Source organism: Bombina bombina, chromosome 4 (genome assembly GCF_027579735.1).
Source record: "Bombina bombina isolate aBomBom1 chromosome 4, aBomBom1.pri, whole genome shotgun sequence".
NCBI classification, from domain to species: Eukaryota; Metazoa; Chordata; class Amphibia; order Anura; family Bombinatoridae; genus Bombina; species Bombina bombina.
Window position 1 is genome coordinate 582,560,940 of NC_069502.1, and position 19,574 is coordinate 582,580,513.

At 42.3% G+C, this 19,574-nt stretch overlaps 1 protein-coding gene across 1 annotated transcript in view; it reads right to left on the reverse strand.

Moving 5' to 3' along the window:
* Positions 1–19,574, reverse strand: part of MMS22L (MMS22 like, DNA repair protein) — an 881,591-nt gene that overhangs the window by 228,536 nt on the left and 633,481 nt on the right. The gene's annotated exons all lie outside the window — the stretch shown is intronic.

Genomic DNA, 19,574 nt, shown 5'->3' on the forward strand with positions numbered 1-19,574 from the left:
AAAACCTGAATTCTTTGCCGCTACTTTAGCCAGATGAAAAGCAGCGTCTGCAATGAAAGAATTAGCTAGCTTAAGAGCCCTAATTCTATCCAGAATATCATCTAGTGGGGTCTCTGCCTGAAGAGCCTCTTCCAGAGCCTCAAACCAAAAGGCAGCTGCAGTGGTTACAGGAACAATGCACGCTATAGGCTGGAGAAGAAAACCCTGATGAACAAAAATTTTCTTTAGGAGACCCTCTAATTTTTTATCCATAGGATCTTTGAAAGCACAAAAAAGAAAGAGAGGGGGCGCCCTAAGTGTGAGAGAAGAGATGTGACCAAATAATTCTATACCTATAGCTAAATATTAAAGATTAATATTAACAAATCTAAATAATACTAAAGTGATAAATCAAAGCGATATGCTGTATAAACCAGTATCAATGTGGTTTAAGAGTGATAAATCATACAATGTGCAATGTTATACAGTGTTAATCAATAACAATGTGATACAGAGTAATAGAAATAATAAACAACCAATACAAACACAGTGATAATAAAGTGAAAGTCTCTATTGAGATGGGAGGCAGCTATCTGTGATGATCCAGGCCAGGATCCAGGAGCGGCAATCTATGAAGAGAAAAGACAGAAGCGCCACATGGCCCAATATTGTTTGATCCGGAATTAGTAGATCTTAAAGTAATGAGTAAACTCACGTTTAGTAGAGCACCTCAGTTAGTGCTATATATACGGTCTGGGATCTATTCGGTCACCCAGAAGACCAACTTCCTGCACAGGAACTGATGTCTGTATAGGCAGAAGGGAGACACAGGTGCCAATATGGCCTAGTATTGCTGGTGCAAAGGTGTCAATACAAGCAAAGAGAAGAATAATACTCACAAAGTGTAAAGCACCTCTTGTGGTGCTATAGAGGCATGAAGGGATCAATTCAGTCACCCAACAGACTTGTGGCCAGACATCCAAGTGGATTCAGAGGTGCAAAAGGATCCCACAATTGGTCCAAAAAAGGAAATATTCCTCAGGAGAAGGATAAAAGATATATATCCCAAAGAAAGATGCAGCAAGTGTTCAAAATATTAAAAAGTGACTTTAATAAAATTGTAAAATAACAGGCAACGCGTTTCTCAGCCAATGGCTGTTTCATCAGGCTTCATGAAGCCTGATGAAGGCAATTAACCCTCAAATGTGGGAATAAAGGTTTGAATAGGCCCTTAGAAGTGCACCAGGACCCTCCTGTTGTAGCCCCGCCCCTCTCACTCGATGTTGCTGGGGCCTACACACAAATCTACCAAACGATTTTTAAGCCATGTGGGTTATAAAACCCCCAAATAAGCCTAGTGTACCCTCAAAAACAGATGTCCCAAAGGAAATAAAACAGTACACCCAGAACACACAAATGTTTGCCTAATATATCATACAAACTGAGTGCCCATAAGATTAGCCCCTTATGCAAGCTAGTAATGCCCCTTCTAAGACTAGGATTACTGCTTACCCTTCCCCTAATGGGGATACTGTCAGCCTTTCTGAGTTATCACAGTCTCTGCAGAAAAAATGACTGAACATACCTCATTGCTGTATAGCAAGAAACCGTTCCTCACACTGAAGTTTTCCTGTACTCCTCAGCTTCTGTGGGAACAGCAGTGGACCTTAGTTACAAATTCTAAGATCATCATCCTCCAGGCAGAAATCTTCATCTATCTCCTGCCTGAGAGTAAATAGTACACACCGGTACCATTTAAAAATAACAAACTCTTGCTTGAAGACAAATAAAAACTAATACTTTATCACCTCTTTCACTTTACCCTTCCTGCTTAGAGCCAGCAAAGAGAATGACTGGGGGTGGAGCTATATAGACAGCTCTACTGTGGGTGCTCTCTTTGTCACTTCTTGTTAGGAAGGATAATATCCCACAAGTAAGGATGAAACCGTGGACTCAGTACATCATGCAAAAGAAATATAGGTTTTCCAAACCCGAAAATAAAATCTCCTAGAAACAGACTTACAAGCCTGTATCATAGTGCTAATAACTGAGAAAGAGAAACATATATGGCTAAACGTTCAATTTCCAAACCTTCAAATTTAGAAAATTGAGATCCTATGGAAAAATGGCCCCTGAAACAGAAGGTTTTCCCTTAAAGGAAGTGATCAAGACTGGCAACTGAACATCCTGACAAGATCCGCATACCAAAACCTGAGAGACTAAGCTGGAGCTATCAGAAAAACATAAAAATTGGTCCATTATGATCTTGAAGATCACCATTGGAAAAAGAACCTGAGGTGGAAAAATGTAAGCAGGTTGGTAAAAACCAAGGAACTGCTAGAGTATCCACCATCTCCGCCTGAGGATCCATGGATCTGGAAAGCTTCTTGTCTAGACGAGAGACCATAAGATCTATTTCTGGAAGACCCCACATGGTACAAGATGAAAAAAAAAACTTCTGGAAAGAGAGCACTCCCCCAGATATAAAGTCTGACGGCTGTGATAATCCCCTTCCCAATTGTCTACACCTGAGATATGAATCGCAGAAATTTAGACAAGAGTTGGATTCCGTCCAAGAAAGTATCCAAGATACTTCCTCCATAAATGAAGGACGAGTCCCTCCTTGATGATTGACAAATGCCAGTGTTGGGATATTGTCTGTTTAAAAAACAAATGTAAAGTTGTCTCTTCAATAGAGGCCACGCCTGAAGAGCCCTGAAAAACATAATTTATGTCAAAACTTACCTGATAAATTAATTTCTTTCTTATTGGAAAGAGTCCATGAGCTAGTGACGTAAGGGATATACAATCCTACCAGGAGGGACAAAGTTTCCCAAACCTCAAAATGCCTATTAATACACCCCTCACCACACCCACAATTCAGTTTAACGAATAGTCAAGTAGTGGGGTGATAAAGAAAGGAGTACAAAGCATCAACAAAGGAATTTGGAAATAATTGTGCTTTATACAAAAAAAATCATAACCACCATAAAAAGGGTGGGCCTCATGGACTCTTGCCAATATGAAAGAAATTAATTTATCAGGCAAGTTCTTACATAAAATATGTTTTCTTTCATGTAATTGGCAAGAGTCCATGAGCTAGTGGCGTATGGGATAGCAATACCCAAGATGTGGAACCCCACGCAAGAGTCATTAGAGAGGGAGGGATAAAATAAAAACAGCCATTAATCCACAACCCAAAATACAAGTTTATTCTCATAAATGAAAGGAAAAAACTTAAAACATAAGCAGAAGAATCAAACTGAAACAGCTGAATGAAAACTACCGAAAACTGCTTCCGAATAAGCAAATACATCAAAACGGTAAAATTTAGTAAATATATGCAAAGAAGACAAAGTTGCTGCTTTGCAAATCTGATCAACTGAAGCTTCATTCCTAAAAGCCCACAAAGTGGAAACTGATCTAGTAGAATGAGCTGTAATTCTCTGAGGCAGGGCTTGACCCCACTCCAAATAAGCTTGAAGAATCAAAAGCTTTAACCACGATGCCAAGGAAACGGCAGAAGCCTTCTGAATTTTCCTAGGACCAAAAAAGATAACAAATAGACTAGAAGTCTTCCTGAAATCTTTAGAAGCTTCAACATAATATTTCAGAGCTCTCACCACATCCAAAGAATGTAAAGATCTCTCCAAAGAAATCTTAGGATTAGGACACAAGGAAGGGACAACAATTTCTCTATTAATGTTGTTAGAATTCACAACCTTAGGGTAAGGATTTAAATGAAGTCCGCAAAACTGCCTTATCCTGATGAAAAATCAGAAAAGGAGATTCACAAGAGAGAGCAGATAATTCAGAAACTCCTCTAGCAGAAGAGATGGCCAAAAGAAACAACACTTCCAAGAAAGTAGTTAAATGTCCAAAGAATGCATAGGCTCAAATGGAGTAGCCTGTAAAGCCTTCAAAACCAAATTAAGACTCCAAGGAGGATTGATTTAATGACAGGCTTGATACGAACCAAAGCCTGAACAAAACAGTGAATATCAGGAGGCTTAGCAATCTTTCTGTGAAATAAAACAGAAAGAGCAGAGATTTGTCCCTTCAAAGAACTTGCAGACAAACCCTTATCCAAACCATCCTGAAGAAACTGTAAAATTCTAGGAATTCTAAAAAGAATGCCAAGAGAATTTATGAGAGGAACACCATGAAATGTAAGTCTTCCAAACTCGATAATAAATCTTTCTAGAAACAGATTTACTAGCCTGCAACATAGTATAAATCACAGAATCAGAGAAACCACTATGACTAAGCACTAAGCGTTCAATTTCCATACCTTCAAATTTAATGATTTGAGATCCTGATGGAAAAACGGACCTTGAGACAGAAGGTCTAGCCTTAATGAAAGTGGTCAAGGTTGGCAACTGGACATCCGAACAAGATCTGCATACCAAAACCTGTGAGGCCATGCTGATTTTGGAAATCACTCTTGGAAGAAGAACTATAGGCAGGAAAATATAAGCAGGTTGATAACACGAAGGAAATGTCAAAGCATCCACTGCTTCCGCCTGAGGATCTCTGGACCTGGACATGTACCTGGGAAGTTTCTTGTTTAGATGAGAAGCCATCAGATCTATTTCTGGAAGACCCCACATCTGAACAACCTGAGAAAACACATCTGGATGGAGGGACCACTCCCCCGGATGTAAAGTCTGACGGCTGAGATAATCCGCTTCCCAATTGTCTATACCTGGGAAATGAACCGCAGAAATTAGACAGGAGCTGGACTCCGCCCAAGCAAGTATCCGGGATACTTCTTTCATAGCTTGGGGACTGTGAGTCCCACCCTTATGATTGACATATGCCACAGTTGTGATATTGTCTGTCTGAAAACAAATGAACGGTTCTCACTTCAACAGAGGCCAAAACTGTTAAATAGCTCCTCCCTTCCCTCCCACTCCAGTCATTCGACCGAAGTTAGGAAGAGAAAGGAAAAGCCAAGGTGCAGAGGTGTCTGAAGTTTACAAAAAATAACAACCTGTCTTAAAAGAACAGGGCGGGCCTTGCAAATCTGTTCCACAGAAGCTTCATTTTTGAATGCCCATGAGGAAGCAACCGCCCTAGTGGAATGAGCCGTAATTCTTTCAGGAGGCTGCTGTCCAGCAGTCTCATATGCAAATCGGATGATACTCCTCAACCAAAAAGAAAGAGAGGTAGCCGTAGGTTTCTGACCCCTACGTTTTCCAGAAAAAAATACAAACAGAGAAGAAGATGGACAAAAGTCTGTAGTCACTTGTAAGTAAAACTTCAAAGCACGGACTACGTCCAAATTATGTAGAAGTCTCTCCTTCTGAGAAGAAGGATTAGGACACAAGGAAGGAATAACAATCTCCTGATTAATGTTCCTGTCTGAAACAACCTTAGGAAGAAACCCCAGTTTAGTACGTAAAACAACTTTATCTGAATGGAAAATAAGGTAAGGCGAATTGTATTGCAACGTCGAAAGCTCAGACACTCTTCGAGCTGAAGAAATAGCAACAAGAAATAAAACTTTCCAAGATAACAACTTAATATCTAAGGAATGCATAGGTTCAAACGGAACCCCTTGAAGAACTTTAAGAACTAAATTCAGACTCGACGGATGAGTAACTGGTTTGAACACAGGCCTGATCCTAACCAGGGCATGACAAAAAAATTGAACATCTGGGACATCAGCCAGACGTTTGTGTAACAAAATAGATAAGGCAGAGATCTGACCCTTTAGGGAACTTGCCGATAAACCCTTCTCCAATCCTTCTTGGAGAAAAGACAAAATTCTGGAATCCTAACTCTTTGGATTCACACCAATAAAGATATTTACGCCATATCTTATAGTAAATCTTTCTAGTTACATGCTTACGTGCCTGAATCAAAGTTTCTATGACCGAATCAGAAACCCCCGGCTTGGATAGAACTAAGCGTTCAATCTCCAAGCAGTCAGTTTCATAGAAACTAGATTTGGATGAAGGAAGGGACCTTGAATGAGACGATCCTTCCTTAATAGCAGTCTCCAAGGTGGCAGGGATGACATGTCCACCAGGTCGGCATACCAAATCCTGCAAGGCCACGCCAGAGCAATGAGGATCACTGATGCCTTCTCCTGTTTGATTCGAGCAATGACCCGAGGAAGAAGAGCAAACGGAGGGAAAAGATATGCTAGGCTGAAGGACCAAGGAACTGCTAGAGCATCTATCAGCTCTGCATGAGGATCCCTGGACCTTGACCCGTATCTCGGGAGCTTGGCATTCTGACGAGATGCCATGAGATCTAACTATGGCCGACCCCATTTGAGAATCAGGTTGGAGAATACTTCCGGATGGAGGTCCCACTCTCCCAGATGAAAAGTCTGCCTGCTCAGAAAGTCCGCCTCCCAGTTATCCACCCCTGGGATGTGGATCGCTGACAGACGACAAGAATGGCTTCCGCCCACCGGATTATCTTGGCTACCTCTGTCATCGCTAAGGAACTCCTCGTTCCTCCCTGATGATTGATGTAAGCCACTGTCGTTATATTGTCCGTCTGGAATCTGATGAACTGGGCCGAAGCCAACTGAGGCCAGGCTAGAAGAGCATTGAAAATTGCTCTCAGTTCCAGTATGTTTATAGGAAGAACAGACTCCGCCGGAGTCCACACTCCCTGAGCCCTTAGAGGACCCCAGATTGCTCCGACCCTAGAAGACTGGCATCTGTTGTCACAGTCACCCAGGATGGTCTGTGAAAATATGTTCCCTGGGATAGATGATCCAGAGACAACCACCATTGAAGCGAGTCCCTTGTCTCCTGCTCCAGGGTTAATTGAGGAGACAAGTCTGCATAATCTCCATTCCACAGCCTGAGCATGTTCAACTGCAGAGGTCTGAGATGAAACCGAGCAAACGGAATGATGTCCATTGCCACCACCATCAGTCCGATTACTTCCATGCACTGGGCCACTGACGGCCGAGGATTGGACTGAAGGACTCGACAGGTATCTAGAATCTTTGATTTCCTGACCTCTGTCAGAAAAATCTTCATGGAGATAGAATCGATTACAGTTCCCAAGAAAGTCACCCTTTGCTTTCGGGATTAAAGAACTCTTTTCCAGATTTACCTTCCACCTGTGAGTTCTCAGGAAGGATAGTACAATGTCGGTATGGGACCTTGCTTGTTGACAAGATGGCGCCTGGATTAGAATATCGTCCAGATAAGGTGCCACCGCAATGCCCCGCGGTCTTAAAACCGCCAGCAGAGTCCGCAGAACCTTTGTGAAAATTCTGGGTGCCGTGGCCAGTCCGAAAGGAAGAGCCACAAACTGAAAGTGTCTGTCCAGAAAGGCAAATCTTAGGAACTTGTGATGGTCTCTGTGGATAGGAAAATGTAGATATGCATCCTTTAAGTCCACTGTCATCATAAATTGACCCTCCTGGATCAACGGAAGAATGGTACGAATAGTTTCCATCTTGAAAGACGGAACTCTGAGAAACTTGTTTAGACTCTTGAGGTCTAAAATAGGTCTGAAAGTTCCCTCCTTCTTGGGAACTACAAACAGATTTGAATAAAAAACCTGCCCTTGTTCATGTACAGGAACGGGAATAATCACTCCCAGAGAGGAGAGGTCTCTTACACAATGTAAGAACGCCTCTCTTTTTATCTGGTTTGCAGATAATCTTGAAAGAAGAAATCTTCCTTGAGGAGGAAAATTTTTGAACTCCAATTTGTATCCCTGGGAGACTATTTCTATAGCCCAGGGATCCTGAACGTCTCGCATCCAAGCCTGAACGAAGAAAGAAAGTCTGCCCCCCCCCAGATCCGGTCCCGGATCGGGGGCATGCCCTTCATGCTGTTTTGGAGTCAGCAGCAGGCTTCTTGGACTGTTTACCCTTGTTCCAAGACTGGTTGGGTCTCCAAGTAGGCTTAGATTGCGGATAGTTTCCTTCCTGTTTGGAGGAGGAAGAGAAGGAATTGCCCATGAAATTGCGAAAGGAACGAAAATTACTGCCGTCCTTTTTTCTTTTATCCTGAGGAAGGAGATGACCCTTACCTCCCGTGATGTCAGAGATAATTTCCTTCAGACCAGGTCTAAACAAGGTCTTTCCCTTGTAAGGAATAGCTAGAAGTTTGAACTGACCCTCTTGAACTAGGAGCAGAATAGATCGGATTGTTTCCATTTTGAACGATGGAACACTCATAAACTTGTTTAAATACTTTAGGTCCAGAATCGGGCAGAACGTGCCCTCCTTCTTTGGAACCAGAAAAAGATTTGAATATTACCCTAGACCCCTTTCTGCTTGGGGTACTGGTACGATGACACCTAGAGAGGAGAGATCTCTCACACATTTTAGAAAGGCTTCTCTCTTTTCCGGTCTTGAAGACAGGTTTGATAGGAGGAATCTTTCCCTGGGCGGATGGGATCTGAACCCTACCCTGTAGCCCTGGGCGACAACGTCCAGAACCCAAGAAACCTGAACATCCTAGAAACATGCTTCTAAGAAGAGAGATAATCTACCCCTAATTGGTCCAGAGACCGGTCGGGGGCCACCCCTTCATGCCGACTTTGTCTCGGCGGGCTTCTTGCTCTGCTTAGACTTGTTCCAAGAATGAGCCGGTTTCCAAGTTCCCTTGGACTGGTCCGCTTTATCGGCAGGCTGCTGGAGCTGGGCCTTGTCCGCACGAAAGGGACGAAAAGTCGATCCTTTAGGCTTAGCATTCTTATCCTGCGGTAGGAAACTCCTTTGCCTCCCATAACCGTGGATATGATCGAATCCAATCCTGGACCGCACAAAATCTTTCCTTGAAAAGGCAGGGACAACAGCCTCGACTTAGAGTTCATGTCCGCAGACCAAGACTTTAGTCACAGAGCCCTGCGAGCTAAAATGGAAAAAGCTGACACCTTAGCGTTCAGGCGAATAATTTGCATATTGGCATCACATATGAAAGAATTGGCAATCTTCAGCGCCTTAATCTTGTCCTATATCTCATCGATGGAAGTCTCCCCCTCGACCATTTCACACAGGGATTCACACCAATATGTCGCAGCTCCGGCGACCGCGGCTACAGCCGCTGTCTGCTGAAAATCAAACCCTGTGTGTTGAAACATCTTTCCTAACATGTTTTCTAACTTTTTATCCATGGGCTCTTTGAACGACGAACTATCCTCGAGGGGAATAGTTGATAGCACCATCAACATTAGGGACAGTACCCCACAGCTCCAGCTGAGAGTTTGGGACGGGGAACAGTTTCTTAAAGGAAGAAGGGGAAAAGGAAGAACCTAATCGCTACGATTCATTCTTAATAATATTTTCCATTTTAACGGGAACCGGGAAGGCCTGAGGCACCACCCTGTCCTCATATACCTTATCAAACTTAGGAATAGCAGGTACTTCTGGAAGTTTCAGTTCTGGAACTTCCAGAGTAGCAAGCACTTGTCTTAGAAAAAAGGGCAAATTTTCCATCCTAAACCTAAAGTCAGGCTCCTCTGCAGCCGGAGGTTTAGATGACACTGACTCTGACCCAGAAGGGGCCTCCTGCGAAGAGTCGGAGTGGGCCCTCGTTATCGTATAACGCCTCAGAAGTTTCCACGGGCGTAGACAACTCCTGGGCCGGGTCACCATGATACGCCCTGCGCTTGCGCTTAGCAGAATGTGGTAAGGCATGGATCACTTTCGATACCGCCGTTTGCAGTTGATCTTCAAAATCTGATGGCCAACAAATCTCTACCGCAGTAATGGTTGGACCCTGGGGCGCTGCATGTGCAATAAAAGATGGATGCAGGGAACGCACCTCATGGGACGGAGACCCCTCAGAGGTGGACGGCTCAGTAGTACTAGACATCCGTTTGCTCTTAGATGTCGCAACTTTATTAAGGCATGTGGAACATAGTTGAGCTGGCTGATCTCCCAGAACCTCCTCACAATAAACACAGGAATGAGACCTCCAACGTGTCAGAGTCCCCCATAGCTTGCGAGTAAAAAGAAATGCCAAGATACAGCGCTACACTACCCTCAGATGAGGGTTGGGTTGCTAAAGATGGTGTCCACGACCAGGGCCGGACTGGGTAATCAGACCAGCCCTGGAAATTTGTATAGACCGGCCCCACCCCCTCCAACGTAGCCACGCCCCCTCCAATCCAGCCAACTATGCTCTAGCTGGTTTTCCCTTCAACTCAGATATATACATGCTGGCATTTCCTGCAATTGTTAAGCATATATACTGTTTGTGTGTGAGAGTGTGTGTATATATACATATATATAGATTGGTGGTTCAAGTGAACAGAGGCACTCGCCGTGTTTCAAATGTGCTTTATTTTATCATACGATTATGAGAGAATAAAGCACATTTGAAACACGGCGAGTGCCTCTGTTCACTTGAACCACCAATCTATATTGAAAACTTGGGAGCACCCTGGTTTTTGGGACTATATAGTGAGTGCTGGTAAATTTGAATTGATATATATATATATATATATATATATATATACACACACACACACATATACATACCCAGACACAGTATATATTCTTAACAATTGCAGAAAATGTCATCATGTACATCTTACAGATAAGTGTAAAAATACAGCTTTTTACCATTTTTAATTTATTGAAAGTATGGAACCTTTTTTATAAAGCACATTTTCTTGCAATTTGAGGAAGAGACAGAAACATGATATGGTGGGTTCTACTAATATCATGATCCTCTACACTTATAAACATCACACTGCACCCTCCCACATTACCAGAGCCCTCCCACCTTTATTTTACTCCCACTCAGTCAGTTCTCAGTTAAAGGGCCATTATAATATTTTTTATATTGATGGGTTAATAAAAAGTTGATTATGACAACATTAATAAATTACTAATTTACATTTATTAAAGGTAATATATATATATATATATATATATATATATATACATATATTTATATATATATATATATATATATATATATATATATATATATATATATATATATATACATATATTAACTTACAAAGTTATAATAATGTCCACTGTCCATTCTGTGAGTAGAATACCATAGTCCAGCATTTCCTAAGCTCCTTACAATGTGTAGAAACAGGCTCCTGGCTGCCAGACATCAATCAAATACCCCTCTGCTCGTGTTAACTAAGGAGGGAGACGTTCTGGCAATGGTTGCTATGGCAACCTTTGAAGCTTCCTGCAGAAGGTATAGGATTCTGAGTGAAATTATTTACGATATTTGTTGCACTTTGATCTGCTTAACGGGCACAAAATACATTCTCTTCTCCTATCTGCATCTCTCCTCTGACCTCTCTGCTACTGAATACTTTTTTAGCTTGCTACATACACACACTCCCCTTGCCTCCTCTCACTGTTATGTGCGCTATTGCAGCTGTCAGCGTTCTGACAGCACACAGTGCAGTGAGAGAAGAGCAGGCAAGGGGAGTGTGTAACAAGATCAAATTAAAAAGTATTACCGTAGCAGTCATAGGAGAGATGTAGATTGTGTCCCCCAGTCTGTGCAATGCCAGCCTGCCCTTTTACTGAGTGCTGCCTGAGCACTGGCTGTCACCACCCCTGTGCCTGCAGCAACACTTGTGAAAGTTGATTACGATCCGAATTCCGGATCTACATACCATACAAATGGGGCCACACTGTAACCGGCATGGGAGTTCTGAGCTGTTTGCTTCACCTCAAAGGCCAGAAAAAAAGTAGTGGGAGGCTGGAGCTGGGACAGAGCATGTACAGTCACACTCAAACACGTCTTGGCTCTCTCTTCTTCATTCCCGCCAGTCCTACTGAAACGCCTCCAAGTCATGTGATGTTATTGACTAATCAGTGAACACTATACATCACACTCTGGCAAACTAGAAACGAAACCACAGTAAAGTAATGGTGGGCGGGGCTAATCAGCCGCCGCATCGCATCAAAAATGTGCTGTTCTCAGATAGTCTATGCAGCAGCTGAGCCAGCCCAGCTGAGTTGCCGGCCGGCGGCCCACCGGGATTTTTCCCGGTATCCCGGCTGCCCAATCCGGCCCTGTCCACGACTAGGAATGTGTATACATCAAGGTTAATATATAATATTGTGTTACACAAAGAATATATATAAAACCATGTGAAAAAGTACTTAAAAGGTAAAAGATTAAAAACAAAATATATATATATATATATAGGATGTGATATTAAAATGTATTAAACAAACATTTTATTAACATAAACTGACAGTTAAAAATACAGTTAAAAATAGATTCAACAATCTAATGGATTGCCCCATACAATGTCCAAGAAGTTATGCCCTATGTAACATACAAGTGTTTAAGTCCCATACCAAAATGTCCAAAGCAAATGTTCAAGGTTAATATCCAAAAAAAATAAAAATGATAATATGTCCAAAGTTGGTGTAAAAATCAAAAAGGTGAAAAAATGTAAAAAATAAAAAAATATATTAAATATTTTTTGAAAAGATGAAAAAATGAATAAAAATATATAAAAAATATATGAGTTGTGATCAGCAACCCATATGGAAGGAATATAATATATGTGATAGTGAATAATTCTCGTGAGGTGTACACCCAAAAAGTGTGTATATAAAAGGGTGTGGTAAAAAATGTGTCATAAAAAATGTGTCATAAAAAAGGATTCAAAATCCTGGTGAAATAAATAAAGTCCAAATTGCTCCAAAAAAATGTGTATATAATTCCAAGTATTCCAAATGTGAGTGTAGAAAGTGCTGGGTTGATGTTCCTCTTCTTAAAAGGTTATCAAATGTAATGGGATATCCTCCTGTACCTAAAAAAGTGTACAGAAAATAGACATAGTGCAATAAAATCACTTTAGAATGACAACAACAGTATTCTACTCACCAGATATATTCTGAGCTGCAATACCAGTGTATAGCCAACGCGTTTCGGTCCTCAGGGACCTTTCTCAAGACTGGTCCCTGAGGACCGAAGTAGAACTTTAAAGCACGAACCACATCAAGATTGTGCAACAGACGTTCCTTCTTTGGAGGAGGATTAGGACACAGTGAAGGAACAACAATCTCTTGATTGATATTCCTGTTAGAACCAACCTTAGGGAGGAAGCCAGGTTTGGTACGCAAAAACCACCTTATCTGCATGGAAAATAAGATAAGGGGAATCACACTGTAAAACATATAGCTCAGAAACTCTTCGAGCCAAAGAGATAGCTACTAAAAACAAAACTTTCCAAGATAGAAGCTTAATATCCAGGGAATGCATATGTTCAAACGGAACGCCTTGAAGAACTTTAAGAACTAAATTTAGGCTCCATGGCGGAGCAACAGGTTTAAATACAGGCTTGATTCTGACCAAAGCCTGACTAAATGCTCGAACGTCTGGGACTTCTGCCAGACGTTTGTGTAGAAGAATAGACAAAGCAGATATTTGTCCTTGTAAAGAACTAGCTGATAATCCCTTCTCCAAACCTTCTTGGAGAAAAGACAATATTCTAGGAATCCTAACTTACTCCACGAGTAACCTTTGGATTCACACCAATAAAGATATTTGCGCCAAATCTTATGATAGATCTTCCAGGTGACAGGCTTTCTAGCCTGAATCAGGGTATCAATGACCGACTCAGAGAAACCACGCTTTGATAGAATCAGGCGTTCAATCTCCAAGCAGTCAGGCGCAGAGAAATTAGATTTGGATGCGTGAACAGACCTTGGATTAGAAGGTCCCGCCTCATTGGCAGAGATCATGGTAGAACCAAGGACATGTCCACTAGGTCTGCATACCAAGTCCTGCGTGGCCACGCAGGTGCTATCAGAATCACCGAAGCTCTCTCCTGCTTTATTCTGGCAACCAGACGTAGAAGGAGAGGAAATACATAGGCCAGATTGAAGGACCAAGGCACTGCAAGAGCATCTATCAGTACCGCCTTGGGATCCCGGGACCTGGACCCGTAACGAGGAAGTTTGGCATTTTGACGGGACGCCATCAGATCCAATTCTGGTGTGCCCCATAGCTGAATCAGCAGGCCAAATACCTCCCACTCCACCAGATGAAAAGTCTAACGACTTAGGAAATCTTCCTCCCAGTTCACTACTCCTGGGATGTGGATTGCTGAGAGATGGCAAGAGTGATCCTCTGCCCATCAGATTATTTTGGTTACCTCCATCATCGCTAGAGAACTCCTTGTTCCTCCTTGACGATTGATATAAGCTACAGTCGTGATGTTGTCCGACTGAAACCTGATGAATTTGGCCGCAGCAAGCTGAGGCCATGCCTGAAGCGAATTGAATATCGCTCTCAGATCTAGAATATTTATCGGGAGAAGAGATTCCTCCCGAGACCATAAGCCCTGTGCTTTCAGGGAGTTGCAGGCTGGCATCTGCCGTTACAATGAGCCACTATGGCCTGCGGAAACACATTTCCTGAGACAGGTGGTCCTGAGACAACCACCAGAAAAGAGAATCTCTGGTCTCCTGGTCCAGATGCAGTTGAGGAGACAAATCTGTATAATCCCCATTCCACTGTTTGAGCATGCACAGTTGCAGTGGTCTGAGGTGTAGGCGGGCAAAAGGAACTATGTCCATTGCCGCTACCATGAGTCCGAAGTTTTGAATTTCTAACCTCCGTCAGAAATATTTTCATTTCTACCGAGTCTATCAGAGTCCCTAGGAAGGAAACTCTTATAAGAGGGAAGAGAGAACTCTTTTTATGTTCACCGTCCACCTGTGAGATTTCAGAAAAGCCAACACAATGTCCGTGTGAGACTTGGATAACTGGAAAGTTGACGCCTGAAATAAGAAAAGGCGCCACTGCTATGCCCCGTGGTCGTATAACCGCCAGAAGGGACCCTAGCACCCTTGTGAAAATTCTGTGAATAGGGATGTGCAGATACGCATCCTTTAAGTCCACGGTGGTCATATATTGACCCTCCTGGATCAGAGGTAGAATAGACAGAATAGTCTCCATCTTGAATGATGGGACTTTGAGGAACTTGTTTAGAATTTAGAGATCCATGATTGATCTGAAAGTTCCCTCTTTTTTGGAAACCACAAACAGGTTTGAGTAAAATCCTAGCCCCTGTTCCTCTTTTGGGACTGGGCGGATCACGCCCATGGTATGTAGGTCTTCTACACAGTGTAAGAACGCCTCTCTCTTTGTCTGGTTTACAGACAATCGAGAAATGTGAAAAGTCCCCCTTGGAAGAGAGCCTTTGAACTCCAGAAAATATCCCTGGGACACAATTTCTAAAGCCCAGGGATCGTGAACATCTCTTGCCCAAGCCTGAGCGAAGAGAGTCTGCCCCCTACTAGATCCGGTCCTGGAATGGGGGCTACCCCTTCATGCTGTCTTAGAGGCAGCTGCAGGCTTCTTGGCCTGTTTACCCTTGTTCCAAGCCTGGTTAGGTCTCCAGACTGACTTGGACTGGGCAAAATTCCCCTCTTGCTTTGCAACAGAGGAAGCTGAAGCGGGACCACTCTTGAAATTCTGAAAGGAACGAAAATTATTTTGTTTGGTCCTCATCTTATTTGATCTATCCTGAGGGAGGGCATGACCTTTCCCTCCAGTGATGTCTGAAATAATCTCTTTCAATACAGGCCCAAATAGGGTCTTTCCCTTGAAACGGATGTTCAAAAGCTTAGTTTTAGATGACACATCAGCAGACCAGGATTTAAGCCATAACGCCCTGCATGCTAAAATGGCAAAAACCTGAATTCTTTGCCGCTAATTTAGCCAGTTGAAAAGCGGTATCTGTAATAAAAGAATTAGCCAATTTAAGGGCCTTAATTCTGTCCAAAATTTCTTCTAATGGAGTCTCCATCTGAAGAGCCTCTTCTAGAGCCTCAAACCAGAAAGCAGCTGCAGAAGTTGTATGAACAATGCACACAATAGGTTGAAGAAGAAAACCTTGATGAACAAAAAAATTCTTCAGGAGACCCTCTAATTTTTTATCCATAGGATCTTTGAAAGCACAACTGACTTCAATAGGTATAGTTGTATGCTTAGACAGAGTAGAAATAGCTCCCTCCACCTTAGGACCTGTCTTCCACGAGTCCCGCATGGTGTCAGATATGGGAAACATTTTCTTAAAAACAGGAGGGGGAATAAACGGAATACCTGGTCTATCCCACTCCGTAGCAATAATATTCACAATCCTCTTAGGGACTGGAAAAAAACATCAGTGTAAACAGGAACCTCTAAGTATTTATCCATCTTACACAATTTCTCTGGGACCACAATAAGGTCACAATTATCTAGAGCCGCTAATACCTTCCTGAGCAATAAGCGGAGGTGTTCAAGCTTAAATTTAAAGGCCATCATATCAGAATCTGTCTGAGGAAGCGTCTTTCCTGAATCAGAAATTTCTCCCTCAGATAACAAATCCCTCACCCCTACCTCAGAGCATTGTGAGGGCATATCAGATACGGCTACTAAAGCGTCAGACTGCTCAGCATTTATCCTTAACCCAGAGCTATCCCGCTTTCCTTGTAAACCAGGCAGTTAGGATAAAACCTCTGTGAGGGTTGTATTCATAACTGTGGCCATGTCTTGTAAAATAAATGAATTTGACGCACTAGAGGTACTTGGCGTCACTTGTGCGGGAGTTACTGGTTGTGACACTTGGGGAGAGCTAGATGGCGAACCCTCATATACAGGGAGTGCAGAATTATTAGGCAAGTTGTATTTTTGAGGATTAATTTTATTATTGAACAACAACCATGTTCTCAATGAACCCAAAAAACTCATTAATATCAAAGCTGAATATTAAAGTAGTTTTTAGTTTGTTTTTAGTTTTAGCTATTTTAGGGGGATATCTGTGTGTGCAGGTGACTATTACTGTGCATAATTATTAGGCAACTTAACAAAAAACAAATATATACCCATTTCAATTATTTATTTTTACCAGTGAAACCAATATAACATCTCAACATTCACAAATATACATTTCTGACATTCAAAAACAAAACAAAAACAAATCAGTGACCAATATAGCCACCTTTCTTTGCAAGGACACTCAAAAGCCTGCCATCCATGGATTCTGTCAGTGTTTTGATCTGTTCACCATCAACATTGCGTGCAGCAGCAACCACAGCCTCCCAGACACTGTTCAGAGAGGTGTACTGTTTTCCCTCCTTGTAAATCTCACATTTGATGATGGACCACAGGTTCTCAATGGGGTTCAGATCAGGTGAACAAGGAGGCCATGTCATTAGATTTTCTTCTTTTATACCCTTTCTTGCCAGCCACAGTGTGGAGTACTTGGACGCGTGTGATGGAGCATTGTCCTGCATGAAAATCATGATTTTCTTGAAGGATGCAGACTTCTTCCTGTACCACTGCTTGAAGAAGGTGTCTTCCAGAAACTGGCAGTAGGACTGGGAGTTGAGCTTGACTCCATCCTCAACCCGAAAAGGCCCCACAAGCTCATCTTTGATGATACCAGCCCAAACCAGTACTCCACCTCCACCTTGCTGGCGTCTGAGTCGGACTGGAGCTCTCTGCCCTTTACCAATCCAGCCACGGGCCCATCCATCTGGCCCATCAAGACTCACTCTCATTTCATCAGTCCATAAAACCTTAGAAAAATCAGTCTTGAGATATTTCTTGGCCCAGTCTTGACGTTTCAACTTGTGTGTCTTGTTCAGTGGTGGTCGTCTTTCAGCCTTTCTTACCTTGGCCATGTCTCTGAGTATTGCACACCTTGTGCTTTTGGGCACTCCAGTGATGTTGCAGCTCTGAAATATGGCCAAACTGTGGCAAGTGGCATCTTGGCAGCTGCACGCTTGACTTTTCTCAGTTCATGGGCAGTTATTTTGCGCCTTGGTTTTTCCAAACGCTTCTTGCGACCCTGTTGACTATTTTGAATGAAACGCTTGATTGTTCAATGATCACGCTTCAGAAGCTTTGCAATTTTAAGAGTGCTGCATCCCTCTGCGAGATATCTCACTATTTTTGACTTTTTATGAGCCTGTCAAGTCCTTCTTTTGACCCATTTTGCCAAAGGAAAGGAAGTTGCCTAATAATTATGCACACCTGATATAGGGTGTTGATGTCATTAGACCACACCCCTTCTCATTACAGAGATACACATCACCTAATATGCTTAATTGGTAGTAGGATTTCGAGCCTATACAGCTTGGAGTAAGATAACATGCATAAAGAGGATGATGTGGTCAAAATACTCATTTGCCTAATAATTCTGCACTCCCTGTACTTCTGACTGAGAATCATCTATTGCTCTATTTTTAAGTGCTAATATATGTTCTTTATAGTTTATAGACATATCAGTAGAATTGGGACACATTCTAAGAGGGGTTACCACAATGGCTTCCAAACATATTGAACAAGGATTTTCCTTGGTGTCAGACATGTTAAACAGGCTAGTAATGTAACAAGCAAGCTTGGAAAACACTGTAATCAAAGTAAATAACACTTAGAAATAAAACGGTACTGTGCCTTTAAGAGAAAAAAAGCTGCACAAATTCTGCAAAACAGTGTAAAAAAAAGCAGTAAACATAACAAAATGTTTACAGTAGTATCATATAGCCTTAGTAACTTTGCACAGCTATGCAAATAAACAATTAACCCCTTAATGGCGAAACCGGATTGAAAAAACATCAAAACCGGTAAAAAAGACTTTCAGCACCTTGCCACAGCTCTGCTGTGGCGCCTACCTGCCCTTCAGAACAATTTGTGGGGGGAAAAATTTATTTTACAGCCCTCAAACACGGCAGGAACCTCTGAAGAAACAGAAGTCTCAGAGGCAAAGAAACTGCACAACTGAGGCTCGAAAATAGGCCCTTCCCACCTCACTCGAGTTTTGAGGCCTAACAGAAAAACACTAGAGTGTCTCTAAATTAACCATGTGGGTTAAAAAACCCTAAAACAAGCCATAATGACCCCTTTAGGCCCTTCAAAAAACTTTATAATTGCATCATTTACTTAACAAACAAAAACGTTTTTACCAAACAGTGTCACCAGTAACTAATGATCCCTTCATGCAAGCTGAAATTCCTATCCAAGTGTCTGAATACAGCTTACCCTTCCCTTATGGGGATATTGCCAGCCTTTCTAGAAATAACATAGTCTGTCTAGAAAAAAATAGACTGAACATACCTTAATGCAGTTTAGCCTGCAATCTGTTCCCCTAACTGAAGTTTTCCTGTACTCTTCAGCTCTTGTGAGAACAGCAGTGGATCTTAGTTACAAAATGCTAAGATCATTATCCTCCTTGCAGAAATCTTCATCCCTTTTCTGCCAGAGAGTAAATAGTACACACCGGTACCATTTAAAATAACAAACTTTTGATTGAGAAAATAAAAACCTAACATTTTTTTCACCACACTCCTCTTTGCCCTTCCTAGCAGTTAAGCAGGCAGAGAGAATTACTGGGGGTGGAGCTATATAGGCAGCTCTGCTGTGGGTGCTCTCTCTGTCACTTCCTGTAGGGGAGGAGAATATCCCACAAGTAAGGATGAATCAGTGGACTCGATACATCTTACAAGAGAAAAAGGGCCGCACCATACTCCCGTAAGTCACCTGAAAGTTCCACACAGTGCCAGAGCCTCATCTCGCACATAACGCAGCAACGACACAATAAACAATATCATATATAACCCCCCCCCCCCCTGTTCAATAATCCCCTTTCCAGGAATATTAACCCTTGATTCT